Source organism: Aphelocoma coerulescens, chromosome 1A (genome assembly GCF_041296385.1).
Source record: "Aphelocoma coerulescens isolate FSJ_1873_10779 chromosome 1A, UR_Acoe_1.0, whole genome shotgun sequence".
Taxonomy (NCBI): Eukaryota; Metazoa; Chordata; class Aves; order Passeriformes; family Corvidae; genus Aphelocoma; species Aphelocoma coerulescens.
The window spans coordinates 75256207-75261983 of NC_091014.1; the positions used below are offsets into that span (position 1 = coordinate 75256207).

The 5777-nt window shown below is 39.4% G+C and overlaps 2 long non-coding RNA genes across 2 annotated transcripts; both read right to left on the reverse strand.

Annotated features, from left to right (window-relative positions):
- Positions 1-2772, reverse strand: LOC138104784 (uncharacterized). Its single transcript, XR_011148283.1, has 3 exons — positions 2427-2772; positions 2097-2172; positions 1-1961 (listed from the first exon to the last, which is right to left on the reverse strand). It is a non-coding gene; the product is annotated as an uncharacterized lncRNA (long non-coding RNA).
- A 1770-nt stretch (positions 2773-4542) lies between these two features.
- Positions 4543-5751, reverse strand: LOC138104788 (uncharacterized). Its single transcript, XR_011148287.1, has 2 exons — positions 5536-5751; positions 4543-5170 (listed from the first exon to the last, which is right to left on the reverse strand). It is a non-coding gene; the product is annotated as an uncharacterized lncRNA (long non-coding RNA).
- Between the last annotated feature and the right edge of the window lie 26 nt (positions 5752-5777).

Consider the following 5777-nt stretch of genomic DNA (forward strand, 5'->3'; position numbering starts at 1 on the left):
TAAAAAGACACTTTGTGAGTCAATCCAGTAGAGACAAGAAAAGCTCTCTGGTGGAAGGAAAGACCAGAACTTGCATTCATATTTTCCCTGTTGCTAGTGGTGTCAGGAAGAAAAAGTATCACTTTAAGATTGTTTTTGAGATTGACATTAGTCTATTTTAATTTTTTTTATATTACCTCTAGCAGATTGAGAGTTGCAACACCCTCCCCATCTGCTGTAAATTCAGTACTTGGATGGCTTAATGCCAAACCCACAAAGAGCCATCAGTTTGTGTACCAGTCCATAAGATACACTTTACAGTTTTCAATTTCAGAACCTTGCTTAAAGCTGGTTTGGATTATTCTTCAGGTCCCAGTGAATTTGCTCAGGCTTGTCAGCATCACATTAAATATGTGTTAGGCCCAATCTTCCCAATTGATTCTATCTCTCTTTTGAACATTTTTTCCTTTTATTTTGTCATGGATACACATGGTTCCAATTAATATCTCCTTTAGTTTGTCTTAATAAAGCCAGTACACTGCTGTTGAGGAGTTTTCTAAAAAAGCTCTCCTATCACTTTGAGGCCCTTGTCCATCCATCACCACTCTCAAAGCTTCAAACTATGCCACTGATGTATTGCATGATAACCATCCCTGCACTGTCCCTGGATTTGTGACTCAAGGCACAAAGTGCAGAAGACAGGACATAACTGTTCTTTTACATGTATCAGAATATTAATTCTGTAAAGGACAACTCTAAGCAAATAATGGAAAAAAACCCTAACAAAACAAAAAACCCAAAAGAACTCACAGTAGAACTAACATGTTTTATAAAAGAAAGATGTTTTTTTCCTAGCGATACCTGGGTAAAAGGAGACATTTTGTACTATCCAGCTGAAATAAACAACTGCCATTCTCCCACATGGGTAACCCTGAAAATACTTGAAAGCAGATTTCCATTGAGTAATGTGGTATTTAAGTTTGGGGTCTGTTTACCTTTTTTTCTTCTCTTGTACAACTCAATCCAACCCATCCAATCCAGTGGATGTCAGAGAAGACACTCTCACAGATTACAATAAAAAATGGTTTATCCCTCTAGGGACCCGTAATAGTTTTTGCTCAGCATGCACATAAGCAAACTCTGGCTGAAAATCCAGTTATTGTCTGAGTGAAAAGTGAGGGAAGGATTCTGTCACATTCTGTTTGGCTTTATTCTTGTAACTTATTTTTTTAAAAATGTTGAGAATCATGAACTGGACATCCAAAGCTAATTTGTAAAAACCTCAAGGGTCTGAGATCTGGCTCAGCCAGAACACTTTTCATCCCTATCATCAGACTTTCTATTTCTACTTTCAACTGTGGTTTTTTTCCAGGCTTTGTTATATCACACTATGAGTTTGATTTGGGAGAGTTCACATCCTGGGAAGATACTCTCGACAGAACTCTTCAGAGTTTTCTTCCCATTTGCCTCTGCACAAAATTGTTCAAATCTTCATGTAACCCCCCTTTACCCTGCTGTGTGAAGGAAAGTAGTAGAGCAGAAAAATGAAGCTTCTCTTTATCATTCTAGCATGGCTCTGTCACAGACAAATCTATATTTTCCAGTCACAAACTTAATAGGTAACACATGTGTCTTGGTGTCTTCCCACCAAACAATCCAAAAAAGCCTGAGCTGAAGGAAAGCAATTAGTAATTTGCCTAGTCCTGGCTGTCAGCTCTCTATGCAGGTACTTGGTGTGCCATGTCTGAGCACCCCACAAAGATTAATGCAGTCTTTCAACACCTCTGCTCAGGAGAGGGCTCATTTTCTAACTGCAGATGCAAACCAAGGAGAAGCAAATTGCTCCCACTGAGTCAAGACAGCTTGTCAGATGTGAAAATTGAGCACAGGTCTCTGAGCTCCAGAAGTGGTGCTGTGATGATTCTCTCTTGCTGGACATTCCTCTCAAACACATCCATTTCCTCGTGTCTACAGGAAGGGTTCTGCAACGTACAAAACACAAAACCCAAAACACATTAGCCCCATGTTATACAGAGGCGGAGTGCTGGGAGGAGATTTGCCCAAGTCCTCACAGAAAACTGTCTTTGGGACTGAGAACACAGGTGGTAAAACTCAACTTTTTTCCAAAACCCATTTTTCTGCTGTTAATAAGTTTTGACGATTGGCATCATTCACCAGTCTTGATTTCATTTCCTGTTGGAAAAACACAGGCAAATCATGCTACTAGAAAAAGTTCTTGGAAAATTAATAAACTCATACATTAAACAAATGCTTGAAAAACAAACTGATAAAAAAAAACCTAGGAAGATTAAGGAAGGATGAGTTTGCAGGAAGAGAAAAAAACAGTTTTGAGAACTGTCGGTACTTTTTGGTTTTGTGGCAAATTGTTTATAACTAGAAATGGATATCATCAAATATTATTCCTGGATGCTGGATGCTGCACTCACATTTGTTGGATGGCATTCTTTGGCATGCAGGTCTAGGCAGCTGCCAGGAAGTGTCACTGCAGTGGGGATGATGGAAGTGTGAGCGTGGGAAGAGCGTGGGGCCGTTCAAGTGTTCCCACAGACACGTGCCACCTCCACTGGAGTCAAATCATACCAGCCTTGCAGAAAGCACCTGGACCTGAGCAAGCTTGGGAATGCTCCTGTGTGCTGGAGTCACCTCCACTGGAAAGGAAAATGGTAGGAGGGCCATGGAAGCCGGCGGGATGACTTGGAGCACTGGAGCAGTGGGATAATCCCCTCTGGCTAGGAAGCCATTCTGAAGCTCTCTGTAAAAACATACACTTCACTTGGGTAACATTTGGAGTGTGGGTGGCAATCCCTAATGAATTTCTTCACAGCTGATGTTTCATTAAGCTGTTTGATTATAAACAGTATAATTAGGGGGAAAAAACCCTAAGGGAATAGTTTTAGAAGTGGATGAGTACTTATATTGCTAGCAGCAAAGAGAATCAACTTTCATTCCTGTAAGAGTGGGCACCTGTAAGTCTGGCACCTAGAAATCCTACCCATAAATGGAACATGGCTTGTCAAATCTGATGGTCTTTCTTCACAAGATACTTCATGAAAAAAAGACCATTTTAAAAAAATATTCAGCTACAAAAATTTTTATTACTATCTACTCTTTTTGAAGCTCAGACCACTTACTTCAATATTATGTTTGTAATTCTAGTGCCTTAAATTTCATACATTTTTGCAATATCATACAATTTCCTGTGTCACTAAAACTGCTGAAAATTTAAAAAGATATAGCTTTTTATCTCCAACTAAACCTCACAAATTGGTGCATAAACATTATAAAAATGGAGACTACAAATGCAAGCAAAGCAGCATAATCACAAAACAAAACTGTTACTTCTTGATCGTATAATGACACAAAAGTCAAGGAAAACATGGACTATGTAGTGGCAGTGACAACATTCACTGCTAATCCATCACTCTCATATTGATTACCATTTTTATCTTATGAGTAGTTTCATGAATCCAATTAATTTTAATTAATTGTGGGGCAAAATATATTCATGTGACTCACAGTGGCAGCACTTTGCCCCAAGGATGTGAGGCAAAAAATACAGAAGTCAGTGGAAAGATCACAGCTGACTTTAATGGGCTTTGGCCTGGGTCCACAGAGTGAAGCTTATTCACCAAAATTAGCTCCAGTCAACTTTATAAAGACTCTTTGTCTTTGGAGGAGCTGTAGACTCAGCTCTACAACTTGCTTTTGATTAATAAAAAAGATGAAGACCTTACTGAAAAGCATGCCAAGAACACACACACAAAAAAACCCCTTGAAGAGGTTTGTCTGCAGCTCCCCAGAGCGTGAGGAGCCCTGCCAGGTTTCCCAGTGATAACTGCAGCACAATAAATGTGTTTCACTCCAGCAATGCTGTGTGACGCATGAACCTTCTCTTTTCACAGGTGTTCCCTGAAAGCCAAGGAGTTCTTTTGATGTTTATTGACAGTCAGTCCAGCTTCCAAATGAAAATATGGTTGTTAGGATTAATAAGTTTGCTCTGCCATAAATCTTGGGGTTATAGGTGAGAGGATGAAATGGCAAACAAATATTGAAAAGGTCAGAAGCCCAAACGGCTAAAACACATACATGACTTACCTCTGGATTCACATTGTCAACATCTCAGAGTAACAGTAACTGTGGTACTGCTGTTAATATTTAGCACAAAAATGGTATTTCATTTTCCTGTGTTGTAGCAAGATTTCTGTGAGAATTCACCTCCAGAACTGGTAGTCCAGGCATTTTTGGGTTCTTTAGTTTTGTTACCACTTACCTTTTAAAAAACAGAATGACTTTTCAGAAGTCTGATTCTGTATTGCCCTGAGTCCAATGACTTTTTGTTTTTTTTTCTGGGGAACAGGAACACCTACAAAGTCCTTAATTAAACAACTCTTATGCTATCATATGGCAAAAATACAGAAACAATGTGGGCACTTAGTCAAGAAAATGTGCTCAATAGATTTCCTTGAAAGGAAAGTGATACTTGGATCAGTCCTAGCTCAATTCAAATCTTTGTAAGTAGGCAACTAAAGGCTGGATCAGGTATTTTATGAGGAAATCCATGTTTTATTATATCACACTATGAGTTTGATTTGGGAGAGTTCACATCCTGGGAAGATACTCTCGACAGAACTCTTCAGAGTTTTCTTCCCATTTGCCTCTGCACAAAATTGTTCAAATCTTCATGTAACCCCCCTTTACCCTGCTGTGTGAAGGAAAGTAGTAGAGCAGAAAAATGAAGCTTCTCTTTATCATTCTAGCATGGCTCTGTCACAGACAAATCTATATTTTCCAGTCACAAACTTAATAGGTAACACATGTGTCTTGGTGTCTTCCCACCAAACAATCCAAAAAAGCCTGAGCTGAAGGAAAGCAATTAGTAATTTGCCTAGTCCTGGCTGTCAGCTCTCTATGCAGGTACTTGGTGTGCCATGTCTGAGCACCCCACAAAGATTAATGCAGTCTTTCAACACCTCTGCTCAGGAGAGGACTCATTTTCTAACTGCAGATGCAAACCAAGGAGAAGCAAATTGCTCCCACTGAGTCAAGACAGCTTGTCAGATGTGAAAATTGAGCACAGGTCTCTGAGCTCCAGAAGTGGTGCTGTGATGATTCTCTCTTGCTGGACATTTCTCTTAAACACATCCATTTCCTCGTGTCTACAGGAAGGGTTCTGCAACGTACAAAACAGAAACAAGCAAACAAATTTAAAAATAAACAGCTCCAGCCCCAACCAGTGAGTTCTGAAGTAGGATCCATAGTACCATATGTTATTGCATGGTAAAATGTCTTTTCTTCTCAGTGCTGAGTGCTAAGACTGTCAATTATGTGGCTGGTAAATCACAGTTTAAACCATGTTTTCTCTCTAGCAATGTCTTTGCCTTCCCCTAATCCCATCTCTTTCAAAAGTACAAAAAATCCAAACTGAAATATCTGTTTCAAGTGTTATTGAAATAGGCATAAATTAATAAAAAACTAAAAACTAACTGAGGAAGGTTAAAGATTCCTGAGGAAACCATGTAATTAGTGAATCCATACCTTCACCTGTCCTGAGCATTTTCAGAACTGCCAGTTTAAAGTTTGGTCATCACGGATAGCAAACAGGCAGAAGGAATTCACAGGGGTCAAGTAACAGGACAGATGACACAACACCCGTGATGGTCAGACTCTGCTCCCATTATAGAATGAAAATTTCAGTTTCATTAAAATATCCATTTTCATCCTCAGAGCAGCAGAGAAACAGCTGTCTCAGAGAGCTGTAATTCCTTATGCAGTGATTA